Source organism: Lynx canadensis, chromosome C2, assembly GCF_007474595.2.
Source record: "Lynx canadensis isolate LIC74 chromosome C2, mLynCan4.pri.v2, whole genome shotgun sequence".
Classification (NCBI taxonomy): domain Eukaryota; kingdom Metazoa; phylum Chordata; class Mammalia; order Carnivora; family Felidae; genus Lynx; species Lynx canadensis.
In genome coordinates this window covers 149,208,393-149,226,614 of record NC_044311.2, presented here as the reverse complement: position 1 = coordinate 149,226,614, position 18,222 = coordinate 149,208,393, and the positions used below count along the sequence as shown (strand labels likewise).

At 39.1% G+C, this 18,222-nt stretch overlaps 1 pseudogene; it reads left to right on the top strand.

Annotated features, from left to right (window-relative positions):
* The first annotated feature begins 7,208 nt into the window (after positions 1-7,208).
* On the top strand, positions 7,209-7,310 carry LOC115524403 (annotated as a pseudogene).
* Positions 7,311-18,222: the final 10,912 nt, after the last annotated feature.

Sequence of the window (18,222 nt, the reverse complement as noted above, 5' to 3'; positions counted from 1 at the left end):
AATCTCTCCTCCACCACCTCAAAGACAAAGATTTAAGCCAGCTGAAGTATTCATTAAAAAACAAAGTCTCTTAATTGGCTAAAATTATATTTTTCTGTTTGCTTTCTGCGGTTTGGTACAAGAATGAGATTGGTATTACCGTCTGTTTGGAAAATGCCCTTTGAGAACAGGGACAGTTAATGACTGTTTCCCACTGAGTCCAACAGCCGGTGCCAAGTACCCTGCGGGCACAGAGAAAATATTAATTGATGTTGATTTCCTTACTTATTATTTAAATATGCTAAATGGCCCCTGAGAAGCTTCCCAAGAATTAATATGTTACCCCAAATATATGACTTATCCAGGGAGTACTTTAATCACTGAGCGTTCAGTGTCTGTGTTTGTGATGCCAATTCATTTTATAAATTTGATGAATTTACACAGGAAGAAGTGGGATAAGAGTTATAAAATGGTAGAAAATAATTGCTTATTTTAAGTACAAGTCAACTTGAATACTCAGTATTCAACAAGCATTCAAATCCACATGGATTTGAACATTTAATGACCTCTCTTTTTTACCAATATGTCATCAAAAAATTGTTTACAAGTTTAAATATGGCAAGCTTAATTGTTTTTCCTATTTCCTCACTTCTAGAGCACCTCAGCATAAGCCTAAAATATTTTTGGTGCTTTAGTTAGTGGAAAATAATTTTATTTCAAAACCAAATGTCAGAAACTTACTTATTTTAAAACAGGGAACACTTTTGAGTGATCCATATCTTATATTGTTGAGAGATTCCAGAATATATAAGGCAGATGAGTATTTAAAGTTCTATAACTAAGAATTCTGTTGTCATCACTTTTGTGAATGAAGGTTTGCAGCATTTCTGTGGATTTCCTACAAGCCATCAACAACCACAAAAGATGATTTTCCTGTGCTGATGTTTCTAATACTCTGTCAGGTGATTAGCACTGAGGGCTGGTGAAATTTGGGCCATGTGTGGCTTGTGATCATAGAGGACAGATAGTTCAGCAAAGGGACTTTGGTGCTGTTGTTAAAGTATGATGACATTAGGCAGTAACATAAGATAAATCCCAGGGTCACCGTCCATCTCTTGAAAGCTTGAACCAGACGTGTCTTGAAATTTGGAAGTTTTGGGGGGTGCCCGAGTGGCTCAGTAAGTTGAGTGTCCGACTCTTGATTTAGGCTCAGTCAAGTCATGATCCCAGGGTTGTGGGATTGAGCCCCATGTAGGGCTCCGTGCTCAGCCTGGAACCTGCTTAAGATTCTGTCCCTTTTTCTATCCCTTTGTCCCTCTACCCTGCTTGCATGTGCACGCTCTCTCTATCTCTCTCAAATAAAAAATTTAAAAAGATAAAATAAAAAGAGTTTAAAAACAAAGCAATTTGGAAGTGTTTGGATTTGGAAAGCTAACTTAATATGCACACTGTGAAACAGCCCTGACAGGATGTGCAACATTACTCCATAATCAACTGTTGATACGTCCTTAATCAAATATATCAATATTCCCATAGCCACGTGTCACTTCAGGATAGGTTTTGCCCCAAATGAGTTAGCACAAGGGTTTCAGTTTCCAGAAATTTTTGGATCTTGAAATTGCCATAAGGGACTTTGAATGTGCATAATTAAGGTCTAAAATGTTCATGTTACCAACAGAAACTGTGAAGGAGAGTCAAATCAGATAACCACTGCATGTTTGATAAAATGCCACACAGTTCTGTCCTGGGAAGGATTTTGTATTTTTAGACGTCACTTGCTGAAGTATTTGCAATCTCTATCCAAAATAAACAGTCAGCCTCCATTTGTTGTTTTGGAATATGTTCCTAATTATATTAAACTTTAATTTGTGTTTGAATAAGTAATAATCTGGTAGAAGTTTTGAAAATCTGGAAACAGAGCAAGTCTTTTTATGTTTTCCATTAGACCTTAGGTGTACATGTAAGTTACTCAGTATAGACATCTTTTATCTGTTTTAAAGTCATAGCAAGTATTTTTATTTGTATTTTACTTCTTAATAACTTTAATTTATTTGTTTTCAAGTTTTTATTTGTTTTTTCGAGGAGGGGAGAGCTGCACACAAGTGCGTGAGCAGGCGAGTGGCAGAGAGAGAGTGCGAGAGAGAATCCCAAGCAGGCTCAGAACCATCAGCGTGGAGCTGATATGGGGCTCAATCCCACCAACTGTGAGATCATGACCTGAGCGGAGATCAAGAGTCAGACGCTCAACCGAATGAGCTACCCAGGAGCCCCTGTAACTTTAAAGTTTATCCTGAGCCTGGGCATCTCAGCCAATTAAGCTTCTGACTTTGGCTCAGGTCATGATCTCACAGTCTGTGAGTTCGAGCCCCACGTTGGGCTCTGTGCTGGCAGCTCAGAGCCTGAAGCCTGCTTCCGATTCTGTGTCTCCCTCTCTCTCTGCCCCTTCCCCACTCATGCTCTGTCTCTCTCTGTCTCTCAAAAATAAATAAGTGTTAAAAAATAAAAGAAAAGAATCTTTCCTGAGGCAGAATTGAACACAGCATTCCACTGGTATCTTGGAGGGAGGACGCAAAAATAAGGAGAACACAACAGATATGACTGTCCTGTCACATGGCTTAAACACAGCTGTTAGTATTAGACAAAATAACGGTCAAGATCGTGGTCAACTACACTTCTGCCATGATGAATACAGTTGTAGAAAATACAATAACAGCATCAAAAGAAATACCATTTAGGTTGTGTACTTATTTTAACAGATGACTATGGGAATTTGCACAAGTCACTTAACCCCAAGGGGACTTGATTTTCTCGTCTATAAATTAGAAATTTTCTGAAATGCCTACGCCACTAATTATTTGTTAAGCGACGAAGGACTATTTTTGTTATACAGGTAGTGTTTCTGGTGACAATTACCATTGTTAGCTTGAAGAAATACAGTATTAAGATTTATCAATGATGATATTTATAAGTTTTAAAGAATCATTCCAGTGATTTAATTTCTACTGGAGTTAAGCCAGCAAGTTCATATTTTGGAGCCTTTGGGTCTGTGTTAATTTGTCCATATACCACTTCCCTGGTGTTTGTGTCTTCGTTAGCTACTGAGCTAATAGGGACTGAAGTTGTGACAGCAAAATGACAGGTAAGAGGACGTGAACTGAGATGTAATGCTGTTTGATGAGGGAGGTCATGTCATGTGTTCAAATGTTAAAGTCTTTTTTTTTTTCAAGAAATATGACATCTTTGAGCTTACATTGAAATTTTAAAAACCTGACTAAAGAATCCTAGAGTGACACTCGTAAGAATAGATGAATGACATCTTTCATAAGCAGGCAAGAAGAACTCTATAAACTAGAAATTACAAATTAAACTCATGCAAGATTAATAGAACCACGTATCTGTTAAATGCCTGAATTTCTAATATAACTTGGAAAAGTCTTGCCTATTTATTTGTCTCCCCCACCCCTCAGATTTTATTTCTTGTTCAGAGCTATAGTTTAATTGTCATTTCCTCATGGTCACTGCAGAGAGACCACCTACTTCATTCTAGAAGTTGCTTTGATTGGCCTCTTGTGAGAGATGCTTTGCCACATTATCCACTTGGCCTTGAGGTGAAGTACTGCTCTGGAGCATATTGTCACTGTTCCTATCCTCACAGAGTTTTCCACATTGATGACAGCCACCCTCCTAGAGATGGAAGACCTCCACCTTCTTCCTCACATTTTGGATGCAGGGAAAATGGCGGAGACACCAATGTTGACATGGAAGAAGAGTGATGGCCAAGGCCAAGGAGGGCAAGAGCCAGTTTGGCAGTTTTTCTAGAACTTTCTGTCCTTATGGGTGCCCTTATTTCTCAACAGATATGTAGGGAACACCCTTTCTTCTGGTGTTGGCTCTGATGTTAAAGAAGTGAAGAAGGTATTTGCCCTCATGCAGCTTAGAGTCTACTCTAAAGAGGAAAACATGAAACAGATAAATAGATAAAATAAAGAAATGGGTGGATAACAATGTATATAAAAGAAACAGATACAACAGATGACTTGATAAATGGACAAAAAGTTCAGGGTAATTATAATGTGTGCCGTGAAGAAAGTGTGCAGATAGAAAGGGCCTGCCTCAAGAAGAAACGCTGAAGCTGAGAAGAGAGCCAAGGTCTAGCTGCTCATGGTTCTGGAGGCATCAGAGTCGAGTCCTCCTCCTCAGTGAACTCTCACCCAGGAAGCACTGTGCTGCAGGAATCATATGGACTTTCCCTAGCACTCATCAGGTTCTCTCTGGGAAGTTTTCTGAGCAAAACGTATCGAGCAAGATTTCCCAGATACTCTTGCCAAGGCTCTTCTTCCACTGCTCCAAGTGCCGACTTGAGAGTTATTTGTTCTTGTCTCTGAGGAGTGCAAGATGTCTAATTTCAGAAGGATTAAATGAGACTGAACTTCTAGGTCCTTGGTCACATCTTTGCTGGTTTTTCTCCATTGGAAGATTCTCTGGCATAAAAGATTAATTGTCTTAGTCAAAGGTATAGTGGGGATTGGACTGGGAGGGAATCCTGGGAGGTAGCTATTTGAAGCGTGGTCCTGGTGGTTTGGATGTTGTTTGCCTCTGTGTATGCTTTTGTGAGATTTCTTAGAAAAACACTCGAAGAAAAAGATTAGTAAGTTAAGATCCTTAACAAATCTGGCCGTTCTGGTTCCTGAAATATTATGTGAAACAAAGAAGAAAAACTTTGGGTGGGTGTTGTGGGCAGACCTGAGTTATTGTTACCGTTTTGCCATGGATTACCCTGGAAAGTTGGCATGAGTCATCTCACTGCCTTGGATAAGAGAATCCCAAATTCACATGTAAAATGAAGCTGGTAGACCAGATAACCCCCAGGACACTTTACAACCCTTGCATTCTAAGGTTCTGAGGAATGTGTTGAAAAATTTTAAGAGCAGGAGATACTTGGCACTTAAAATTGTCAGTTGAAATCATTAGAAAGCCTGTTATTTCTGTTTGTTGTTTTATCCTACCCTGAACTTCAAAGTGCCCTGCAAGGATTGCCCATTACACACCCACCTCAGATGCTTCTCTCTACTACTGTCATTTGTATTAGACGTTTTATTTTCGTAGAAGAGGTCAGAAATACTTCTAAATTTCAAACTTTACTTCGACTGGGAAGCTTATAGGATCTTAATTAATGCAATAAAAAATGATTCAGGAAAGTACAAAGGTTTCATTTTATAAAGAATGGCAAACTCTGTCATGTATAGAATGAATGAAGAACGATAATGGGAAGAATCAGACAAATTTGTATCTGCAAAATCAGGATTTCTTCTGAAAATTCAAGGGCAACAGCTTCATCCTTGAAGCTGAACAATATTCCCCAAAAGCCTTTGTTTGCCCTAATATTCCATAATGTTATGCTTTTACAGTCAATAAGCCATTAGTAATCAAGAGATATATAATTTATTAATTACACTCCACATTAATATTTAATCTTTTTGGTTCCTGGGCATATTTCTAAATCTACTTTTTAATTACATTTTAGGGATATAAATCTTCCAGGCAACCATTAGAAAAGTAATTTTTCTGCACATTATGATGCCAATTACTTTAAAGCAGCTGGTTGGGAACCCTTGCGGTAAAACTTGGTAAAGCAGAAATGTCAGTGCATAGGTAATCTTCACTCATTTGAAAGCTGATTGAATAGTAGTGAGGAGGGAGTGTTACAAGGAACTTACAAAGGCATAGGATAGCCAAGGAGAGAAAACAAGAGAAAGAACATATATCTGAATGGGCACCAAAACAGGCACCACCAGTCAGTGGTGACCCTTGTCTGAGTTCTAAGCAACTCCTGGGTTTTAGGTCTGATATTTACTGTTCTCTGAAATAAGCAGTGCTTTTTCTGTTGTGACTCTTGTCCAAGTAATGTCATTTTTAGAGCCATACATAGATCTTCCTTACTTTTTTCCTCCCGATAGTGATGTCAGATACCAGAAATCATGATTTTATCTTTCTGACTTCCTGAAATGCTGATGAGCTGTTGACTAACATTGCTTTGGCTAATTGTTTTTTTGTATCAGATGCCTATACTTTTGAAAACTTTGGCACCAAATGTTTTGTTGATTTAGGTTTATTTTGCCTTTCTGATATTTTATATATTCTTTTTTTATTACCTCCATATTGGGACAATTTTTGGAAATGAGCTCTAAGTTTTTTCATACACTCAAGCTTTGGTGTTAGTGATGGTAATTTCAGCAGGAGGTAGATTGAGACATTGAATTCTATTTGGGGAAAGTATCTGCTTATTTATAAAAGGCCATCATCTCTGAAAACTCTTCCTTTCCAAAATCACCCCCTATGGAGGAAGATGTTCCTCTATTGGCTCTGAGATTTCCACCATAAAAATCACTCCTTATGTTGGACAACATATGAGAGTTATTGTTTTGAAAAGACCATTGGTAAAATGCCTATGGGTCACCTGGAAGCAGGTGCATACCCACCCCACTGTTCATCTCTGAGCTATTTGCATGGCTTAATAATGCAGTTCAGCTCCTGCAGCCTTCTGAACTTCTGTGTTCACCAATTCTCACTACTGCATTTTTTTTTAAATTTCTTAATTTACTTGGAGGCTTCATTATTTCTTTCACTTAAAATATGAAATATATCACATATACGAGAATGCATAAAAGTTAAATACGCTGCAAGTAATTTAAAGAATGTTCTCCTTTTCCCCTACTAGTTTGTAAACTTCATGAGATCAAAGACCATCTCATTCATTGCTGGATCCCTGGGATTTCACAGTGCCTGGTACACAGGAGGCCTTCCAAAAATATTTGTTAAATTAAACCACTGAATGAATGGGGATGTTTTTAAGTCACAGAATGAAGAGTTTTTGGAAATTTCTTTTAAAGAAAAGTTTGGCAGCTGGGTGCCTGGGTGACTGAGTAGACTAAGTGTCCGACTGTTGGTTTCAACTCAGGTCATGATCTCTCCGTTAGTGAGATCGAGCCCTGCCTTGGGCTTTGTGCTGTCAGCGCAGAGCCTGCTTGGGATTCTGTCTCCCTCTCGCCGCCCCTTCCCTGCTCACTCTCTGTCTCTATCAAAATAAATAGGTAAATAAACATTAAAAAAGTAAAGAAAAGTTTAGAAGGCAGACAGACTAGCTTTACCTCTCAAAGAATATATAAGGAAATTTGCAAGTGAGGAAGACATTTCTTTATCCTCACATGAGATTTAGAAACTGTTTTTGTATCGCTTCTCGGCCTTTTGGCTAAGATCAAGTGTAGAAACTGTTTTTTGTTTAGGTCTTATTTTCTAATTGGAAAATAAAATGATCTGAGTTATGAAGTTATGAAGTAAATTTCTCTCCTTCCTCCCTCCCTCCCTCCCTTCCTTCCTTCCTTCCTTCCTTCCTTCCTTCTCCCCCCTGACTTCCTATTTAGGTAAGGAAATTTTTGTTGAAATTGGAACTTATAACTCCTTTCTCAGTCTCGATTCATAACCTTCCAAGTACTCCAGGGAGATTTTCCCATCCACCAAAGTCAATTTTAATTTTTAATAACCAAAAAGTGATAGCCTAAAAATTCTCTTGAAAAGCCCAAGTATACTTGTACACATTTGCTAACTTCTGCCTTTTAATGTGTGCGGGTAATTCATGGGCAACTCGCTATACTGGCCAAATAGTCAATAATACTTGAACCAGAAACTGTGAAACATCTCTGGGGGAATAATATTTGAGATGATACCTGAGTGATTATGTTTGAATGGATTTTTTTAAATCGTGCGGTGTTCCATACAAAATTGTCCTTCTTGGCTTTAGAAATTTCCATCATAGAGCACACATTAATAGTTATTTATATAGACCTCCTTTTTTGTTAATGTTTATTTATTTATTGAGAGAGAGAGAGAGAGAGAGAGAGAGAGAGTGCAAGTGGGGGGAGGGGCAGAGAGAGAGAGGAAGGGAGAGAGAATCCCAAGCAGGCTCTGTGCTGTCAGTGTAGAGCCTTAACCCGATGAATGTGCCAGGTGCCCCTACAGACCTCCTTTCTATGGCACTTACTCCCAGTCAGGCCACTGGGTCATTGAGGGGAGGGCTGCAGGGAGTCCGGACCAAAGTAATAGGTCTTGGGTTCTGAGCTGCTCTCAGGGAAGAATTAAAACCCGGAAAGAAAGAGGAGAAAAAGGAAGTAGCAGAAGTTAATTAAAAAAGTGGTTATGATCCTTGTGAGACAGGAGGGGCAACAAAATAAATAAGTAAATAAATAAAGATGGTGGACATGAAGATAAAACTAAGCAGCATTTTGATAATTGCTCCAGACAGGCCATTTGTCACCTCATGCACACATCTTAAGAGATAGAGGCAACTTTACAAATCGTTTCTCGGAGAATGGTGCCTTCAGGTACATAAAGGGTTATATTTCCATCCTCTTCTGGTGGGGTCAGGAGGAACAGTTAAGACCTTACACCCTGGCCTTGCGGCAACTAAGTTCTAAACCCAAACGGAGCTCGGAAGGTAAATGTGCTCTTTCATTAACAAAAAGAGGGTGAGTGCACTGTAGCAGGGGTTCCCTTCCATGAAACTGCCATTTATTATTTTGGGGGAATTCAGTGTTTGTGGCAGAACTCTTGGTTATTCACACAACTTTGTATAAGCAGATGCGTAAGACAGTAAATGACCCTGGCTGGGTGTCCATTCTATTTCCACCACAGTTATTCCTGCAGAAAGGTCTATTATTGATCTCCTTTCTCTCTGAGAGAAACTTTGTCTCCCTCTCTCCTCTTCATTTCTTCTCCCTCTCAGTTTCCTTCTGTCTTCTTTCCCCAAATCATAAGGATTCTGATATTCTCCCTTCATTGCTTTTAGTTCGATTCGTTCTCTCAAGCCCTCATTTTCCCTGATTTTCTCAATGGCTGCTGGAAATTAAGAATTTAACTTGGTGAGTTCCAATGTAAATTTGAATGGCAAGAGCAAGGGGAAGGGTAATTAACTAAAGATCTTAAGACAGATTCCTGCTGTGACTCATCCTGAGGATGGGCTTACTGAAAGAGTAACAATTGATAGAACAGAAACAATGATCATAGACGCTGTGTACCTATCCTATCTATGGAGTGCCTGCAACATGCCAGAAACTTGACCTTATTTCTAACAGTAATGACTGTTGTACTAGTGAGCGTTATAATCTCAGTTTGGAGATGGAAGTCTTGGATCAGAAAGGTTCATAATCCCAGGACTGCCCAGGGTGAAGTGGTTCAGCTTGGATTCATATTCCAGTTCTCTGCACCAGGGCTCTCCATCGTGCATTATACGGACTCTAGAGAACGTCAAAGATGGCCACCCCACCATTTTCAAGGACGTGTTAAGGAATCTAAAACGCAAAATCAATCCTCTTCCTCTTTCAATTCCCATCATTTGAACCTTATTCTTAACATTGGTGCGTTCTAAAGTTAGGCTTTGTTCTCTCAAAGCCCAAATCATTGGATCTCTTTATTTTTCTGTTTTTATAGAAGAAAATTTGTAGCCAGTGTTCCTGGGCAAAGGAGGACAGGAAGAGTATAATAGTAAGAACATGGAGTCTGAAACCAAATCACCAAAGTTCCTAATTCCAATTCTGTTTCTGGCGTTGTCGCTCTAGGAAAAATGACTCATTGATTCTGTGCCTCAGTTTCCTGTTTGTATAATAAGCATTAGAATATTTTACAGGTTATAGGAAAGAATAAAGGGAGAATGTATAGATAGTATATATCAAGCATGTAGAAAGCATGTGTTGGATATTATTTATATATTTTTTATCTATATCAATTGATATTCAACAAATTTTTAAATATTTATTTATTTTTGAGAGAGAGAAGGAGACAGTGTGAGTGGAGGAGGGGCAGAGAAAGAGGGAGACACAGAATCTGAAGCAGGCTCCAGGCTCTGAGCTGTCAGCACAGAGCCCCAAACACAGGGCTCGAACTCAAGGACCGTGAGATCATGACCTGAGCCGAAGTCGAACATTTAACTGAGCCACCCAGGCGCCCCTCAACTGACATTTTAAAATATACAATGTAATAGTGTAAATCATAGTTGGTGAGTTCCGTACAATAGAGATGAAACCATATTAACTTTTGTGGCAATTCAAAACAATGTTCAGGTTTAAAAAAAAATTTTTATTAATTATGTTTATACATTTATTTTTAAGAGAGAGAGATCAAGCCAGAGAGGGGCAGAGAGACAGGGAGAGAGCATCCCGAGCAGACTACATGCTGTCATTGCAGAGCCTAACAAGGGGCTTGAACTCATGAACCGTGAGATCATGACCTGAGTCGAAACCAAGAGTCAGACGCTTAACTGACTGAGCCACCCAGGCGCCCCAAGATATTCAGTTTTTTATGAATCAGATACAGCTGATCAAATTGAAATGAAATAAGGAACTCAGTCTAAATCAATTTTTTGTGCAGTTAAGTTGTGGAATCTGTTGCTTAAGTCCTCGGGTTGGAACTTTGCAAAGTGGAGTGTGGAGTCACCTAAAATGCAGCGTAGTGAACAACTATGGAAACCACCAACTCCAAAGTTTGCAGCAACCACGTCAAACGTAAATTCCAAAGGAGAGCAATTCGGTCCCATTGTTAACTTCTCGTTAGATTGCTTCGAGCTAATGTTTAGTGTTAATGCCTGGCAAATTCCAAACAGGGAAAAACATAGGTACTTATCTTTCATATTATATATGACTAAAATTAAAGTTGATTTGTCCATTAAGCAGTGCAGTAACAGGTCTTCTGACTTTTCATAAGGCATTAAAAGGAATGATGCATATCAAGAAGGCATTCTATTTCAAAAGAAAACTAATCAATGCTGAGAACATTTACTATAAATTATTCACATTTGTTATAAACTACTCCATCCCTTTAAAAATTAACGGTATGCAACCTACAATCTAGGAACAAAAGTAAGGCTGCCTCACCTTGAAAAGCTTGAATGTGAAAGGCTGATTATAATTAGAAGAGCAAATAGGATACTAAGACGTGAATCCAGTGTATTAAGAGGAATAAGTCACTGAGCAGCCTTACATCTGATAAAACATGATCCCTGCTCTTGTTGTGTGTTCTTTTACCACACATTAATATTTTATGCAACCATTTCAAAATAAAATCATAATGTGAGTCATAAATCACAGAACGGTGGTAATAAACCACTTTGGTTTATATTAGCTGTATACGGATGATACTTAAGTATTTCCACCATTAGCATGGACTATTTGAGCTTTCTCTGTACCACATTTGGTCTGTTTCTTCCATTTTAAGAGGTGGGAATATGGAAAACAACGCTAAATCCATTCATTAGTGATAAAACAGTGCTATTTGTTCTCCTAATTGATTTCGTTTCCACTTGGACCTGTGAAAATGATAGCACAGTTGAAAATGACAATATTATTGACCTTGTTTTATCAGAGAACATGCCTTCCCAGTGAATCCTGCTGATGGGGTAAAAGGGCATCATATGGAAATAAAATATTGGAAGAACAAAGTGGAAGAATGAGTTGAAGATTAGAATGATTGAATGTGTAATATGGTTTATACTCATTAATGAATGACTTATTCTTTCTATAAGGCCTCCCCCAAAGGCTATTATAATGTATCATCTCAGTCTTCTTCTTATTATTGATTTTCATTTATTTTCACTCTAGAAGAATCTGTTCTACCCTATTGCCTGAGTATTCTTGAAATTGTTAGTACTAATATCTAAAGCGGCTGGATAAGGTTATATCTGATAAAAATATATCTATATATATTCTAGATGTATACTACTTATATATACATCTACTATGTACATACAGATCTATATAGATCTATATCTATCTACATCTACTATCTATATATAGTAGATGTGAATAAAAAGACCACAAGTTGAAGTATTCTGAACTCATAAAAATGGAATTCCCACCCATTAGATAAATTGACCAAGACATAAAACACATGCATGTATTAGATACTTGTAAATATTTGAAGGATGCTGCTGGTGGTTTCTTTGATAAAGCTCACTTCATAATCTTCAGGATAAGGACACTGTTTATGGATCAACAGTTGGGTTAGTCCATGAGGCTATGGCCCTTGAATTATAAAGTGAGTGTTAGGTTAACATGGAATGCCCTTGATGGATGCTCATGGTTTCTTTCCAATGCCAGTTATGCAAAGTGACCTATACCTTTTCATCATTAGAAAAAATAAATGGGGGGGGGTGGTTTGCCTGGGTGGCTTAGTGGTTAAGCATCCAACTCTTGGTTTACGTTCAGGTCATGATCTCACCGTTAGTGGTATTGAGCCCCGCTATGGGCTCCCCACTGAGTGAGGACCCTGCTTGGGATTCTTTTTCTCCCTCTCTCTTCCCCTCCTCTACTTGCTCTCTCTCTCTCTCTCTCTCTCTTTTCTCCCTCTCTCTTCCCCTCCTCTACTTGCTCTCTCTCTCAAAATAAATCAATAAAGTTAAAAAAGGAAAGAAAAAGTAAATAGTTCTACTTATTGGATGTGGTTGAAAGGAGCACATAAGGAGGACGTACACAAAAGTACATTGAAAATTAAAACATTAAAACACCATGAGTAAAGGGGTGCCTGGGTGGCTCAGTTGGTTGAGTGCCCAACTCTTCATTTTGGCTCAGGTCATGATCTCATGTTTTGTGAGTTGGAGCCCCAAGTCAGGCTCTGTGCTGTCAGCTTGGGATTCTCTCTCCCTCTCTCTCTGCCCCTTCCCTGCTCACTTGCACATGCACACTCTCTCTCTCAAAAAATAAACATTAAAAAAATTCTATGAGTAAAAATGTATTGATCGTTTTTTTATTCATCAGAACTTTCTTGATTAAAAAAAAAAAAGTTTATACGTTGCAGTAGACCACTCAAATCCCCTTGGGGATGGCCTGGGGTATGTATTTGAGAGAAATAGTATGGGTTCCTGAAACCCCCAAAAATACATGTTGTATCATCTGAAGGGCATATAGCGACTGTTCAGTCACTACGTGGGAATGTGCTCTCTGTTGTCAGGATATCTGATTTCTACATACTGGCAGCCAAATCAACGAAAAAACAAACAAGCCTGTATGGGGCTAACCAAAACACATTTGCCAGCCTGATATGTTCTTCCAGTTCCCAGTTTGAGCCATCTGTGTTGTTATCCAGGCCAGACCTTGACTATAAATGTTCATGTTGTTGTTCACAAAAAGAATGTACACCAGGTTTCCATTTTTCAAATTAATCCTTTGGAAGTACTCAGATGCTTTTCCTTAGCTTCGATCTCCAGACAGCCCTAAATTTTTGTTGAACATCTTGTTTTCTTAAGGGACAGCTAGGTAGCTGGTGACCCTGATGTTGTCTGTCTTTTCAGAGAATGGCACTTAAGAAGTGGGTATACCTGGCGTCTCGTGAAGGTTAAGGTAATATTAGAAGAGGAGATGATAAAGCCTAGCTCAGCATTTCTGTAGCCTGGGAGCAGGAAAGGGTTATTACCGTGTGGTCCACTTTAGCGCATGCGGTATGCTTTTATGGAGGACAGGAGATTGCCGAAAAGCAGGTCACCGTGGGCAAGGAGAAAGCTGAGCTTTGACCTCAGAGGGGAATTTGGTCTTGATTTCAAGGAGGCATTTAAGACAATAATCCAACACTTTGGAGTACCTAAATGGATGGTGGAAAGTACAAGAAAACCACAGGTAGTGTTCGGTCAAACAGAAAGTGGTGGGAGGTGTGTGGAGGTGAGCAAGCAGAGAGAGAGAGGGGGGTTCTGAAGTCGTGGAAGGGCACACAAGTGCTCGGGAACTGCAATATTTATAACTATGTGAGACCAGCAAGAGGAGGAGGGTGACAACGAAGGGAAGGCTGCGGCCAGAGGAGAGCATGTTGAAAGATTCATGCGGGCCAAGACTTGGGAGGATGTCAGCGTTGCGGCAAGGTAACACCTTCATTCTTTGGAAGCCAGGTTTCAGAGGCTCAGCCGACTTCTGAGGATGGAAATGTCTTCCCCATGTTACCCATCTTCTGTGTACTTAATATCTGCTACCCATTTCTGTCACACTGCTGGAGCCTTTGGGTCTGATACCTCCGCCGGAGAATCCTAGAAAATTCCCCAGGCAAGTCCGTGGTCTTCCAGGCTGCCCGGATTCTGGGTTGTAGACGGCTTACCGCAGTCTGGGGTGGGTACCGGATATCTGTACCTTTGGAAGGCTGACCCTTGCCTGGGCTCCTGCTACCCCATGGTGGGCAGAGGATAGAGGCTGAATGGAAGTAGGCTCTGAGTGTGCATGTAAGTCACGGTCTTATCACTCAGCATTGTTGATGTCAGTCTCCCCAGTCCTGGCTGTGCAGGTCACGGCTAATTGCTCATTGGCCTGCCTCCGGGGTCCACCCAGCTCTGGTCCTGCCCTGCCATTCATTTCTTTATTGTTTCCCTCTGAAATAAACTGGGACAGAATTCTGTGTCATGACAGGTAAATGGAAGGTTTCCTCCTTCTTTCAAAGTGGAACAGTAACCAATCAAGTCCTGACATTTTGATCCCCCTGCAAATGTGACTTATCTTGGTTGCTTCCCATTGGAAGCTCGGCTTATCGTGGTTTAATTTCTAGAAATTGTGTCTTTCTCCATTTTTAGAGATATAGCTAATCCCAGAAATAATGAACACCCCCAAAAGTATTTTCCATAATCATCTACTCAGTAAACAATTATTTTTTTTCTTAAAAAAATTTTTTTTAATGTTTATTTATTTTTGAGACAGAATCAGAGCACGAACAGGGGAGGGGCAGAGAGAGAGGGAGACACAGAATCTGAAACAGGCTCCGGGCTCTGAGCTATCAACACAGAGCCTGATGAGGGGCTCGAACCCACAAACTGTGAGATCATGACCTGAGCTGAAGCCAGATACTCAACCGACTGAGCAACCCAGGCGCCCCATTTTTTTTCCTTGAACTTAAATAATATTGAACTCTACGTTTTGTCTCCTAGAGAGCATAATTTTTTATAAGTCCCATTTAATGAACAAAATGATGTCACCTATTTAGTGTGTGCTTAAGTAATGAAGAACTGGGAAAACTCTCAATACATTTTCACCCACTGAAGTGGAAACACCATGCCTGCTGTATTTAGCTACTGAGAGCAATAAAAAAAAAAAAAAGAATAAGAAAATTGCATGAAAATCCTAGATTGTCTGGAGTCACATCATGTCCTTTTTTTCTTCTTTTAATGTAATGTGTCTTTTTGTTTGTTTTAGTATGGGTGTGCCCATAATAGTGTTACTAGCATCCTTTGCTTTAAAACCCGAATACAAGTCCTTTCCCCCAAAGTTAATAGAGGGAAAGGTCAAGGTCAAATGTGAGACATTCCTCTCCATTTCAGAGATGGAAAACAAAGGTCCTCTTTGACAGAATGTATATCTTACAAAATTATGAAATACACTGCAATGATTTATTTATTGGATTAGGTCCTAGAACCATTAACAAAGTTCTTTTAAGATGTAAACGGTGAGGTATCGATTAAGCCAGCCATGAGTGCATGTGGACGCCAAAAAAGTCCCGAAGCTTCTTAGAACTTGGACCAGCACAGCCCAATCTCTATCATCCTGACCTCCTTTTAAAATTGTTTAAGCCACGTTACCACTTAATTGCTAGCTCATCTGTAGCAGGAAACAATTATTCCGAATAAGCCCATGTACTGCTCTGGTTTTGCAGCAGATTATTTAAAAACAATATTTCCTCAAGATAACAATTTTGATAATGATGCAGGAAGGAAATATATTTGCAATTAAGCGAACATGCTTTAGCACAACAAGCAATAAAAAGCTTAACACTGAGCCTTTGTGAATTAAATGCCGGAACAACATTGGACAAAAGTCATGGTTCTGCTGACACATTTATTTCTCAGTAAATGAAGACTGTTTAGATTTAATGCATTTGTGGTTAGCAATAGTTTAAAAGATCAATGTAAATTCATTCTGAACTAGTAAATAAGACTTTAATGAAACTTCTAACAGCATGCTTTCACACCTTAGATCTCTTTATCATTCTGAGGTGATACAGCAGCATTCTCCTTGGGTTTGGTGACGTGCACATAACATTGTGAAGTGTTTGACAGATTTTATTTGATGTGTATTTGATTTATGGGGTTGATATTGGATTTCAGCATCTCCCTATCAGCCTTCTGTTCAGGCTTACTGCAGAGTGCTTATAAAGATAGTTTCTTCTAAATGTACTTATTAATAGAGAGAGAGAGATGTATATATATATACATCTCTCTCTCTCTCTCTCTCTCTCTCTCTCTATATATATATATATATATATACTATTAATGAAATGCAGTATAAGACTGATCATTAAACATTCCCACTCTACTAAATGAGGTAATGTATGAGAAAGCACATTGCAAACTGTAAAGCCATATACAGATGTTAGTTATCATAATTATTGTTGTTACAGGAAACCCGGGTTTTCTATATTATTATTCTGTTTTCCTTTAACACTTAATTCAAAGAGTAAATACAGACAACCAATTTCCTTAAAAACCTGCTGCAGCTCTTTAAACAGTTCTGAGCGTTTCATTAAGGTTTTATTGTAAATCATGCATGATGCTATTAATTTAGTTCAGCCTTAAAAAGAATCTACTGACATAGTAAACATGACTTGTTACACTCAACTTTGCCAACACCGAACTTCATGTAGAGGATGCTGGAGAATTTCCACCTCAGCCTGGAAAACTGTCAAGGAAAACACAACCAAAAATGACTCTTGTAGATGTAAAGATGCCTCTTGTTACCTTTCCAGTTGACTTGGTCCTTCATGGATGATGAATTCCACAAATTATTTTTTGTCAGGTGGAGGCAAAGAAAGGGTTTTTTTTCTTTCCCTGTCTCTCCCTTTTTTGGTTTGGTCTACAACACACTGGGGGCTGGGAGACGTTCACCTGCTGTGAATCATAGTCAAGATAAATTTATTTAGGTAAACACAAATGACTTTTTGAGTTAGAATTTGAACCTTATCCTAGTGATATGAAGAAAGCTTGGTGAGCTTTATGAACAAGGAAGGAACTTGACCCATGGAGATAGATGATCAAACTCTTTCTGCACAACCCACCTCAGTGATAAATGTAAAAATCCGGCTTCCTTTTTACCATATAAACTTCCCAGTATGATCACATTTTTTTTTCTTTCTTTCCGGTTTAAATGCATAAGGAGTGCAAAGAAATTGCTCATGCTGTATTGGGTATGTAAACAAATAAAGCAAAAATGAAGCAAATACTTAAAATAAACAAAGGACCTCGTTACCCAGTTCTGGGGCTTGGGATCTCTCATACTCTCTTGCTTGATATGTACTTGAGAGGGAAACAAAAATGCGAAGAGGCAAATGAGCAGAAAATACGTCTGCCCATTAGTAAATGACACCCTAACCGTGTTCACCATATAGAACTTGGTACTAGATCTTGTAGCCTAGTGTATCCATTTGGGAGCAGGTAAAGTAAACGGGGTAACATATGCTCGAAAAGTAAGAAAGCTCCAATAGCTCAGAAGAAAAAAATACTACAGAAAAATAGGGAGGGCATTCCCTAAACTATATATAGTCTGGGAATTCCCAAAGTTCTTTACAACCAGGTTATCTGCTCCCTGGGCTGAACAGAGCTAGTGCCTGACTGCAGGCACCCAAATTGTGGTTCCTCCCCTCATAATGCACCCCAGGAGTGTCCCTACTAGTATGGCTGGAAGTGACACTCTGGTAGAAACTGACCACTGACACTGTTTCTGTTAATGCAGCCCAGGGCAGTATTTGCTTTATTAGGACTCATGCCATCTTATGAGGCCTTGCATGTATTAGAGGCTCAATGGAAGGTCTAGAATGTCCAAATGAATGAATGAAAAAAAAAATCAAAGTTCCGTGTCCACTCAAAAAAGGTCAAAGTGAAAATTATAAAGATTAGAGGTGAATCAAAATCAGAATCACTCAGGTACAGGTGCTGGGCACATTGTCACATAGAGAATACGTGAAAGTCCTCTTTTGAATGGTCAAGGATATCTACTTTTTGTCCCTTCTGCTGGCTGATAATAACTTAAATGTCAATGTATTTGTAGTAAGGAAATGACATTCATCCTCCTTGCTTTAGGTGTCAGCATGGGTTTGGGTATAGTCAGAGCACCTGATCTTAGAGTAGAATCTGCAACTTAATGTGTTTTTCTTCTAAAATTCTGCTCAGTTGTGCTTGATTTTCTGGACTTGAAAATAACAGTATAACAGACGTTGAGCCTGATTACAATTTTGGGGGGT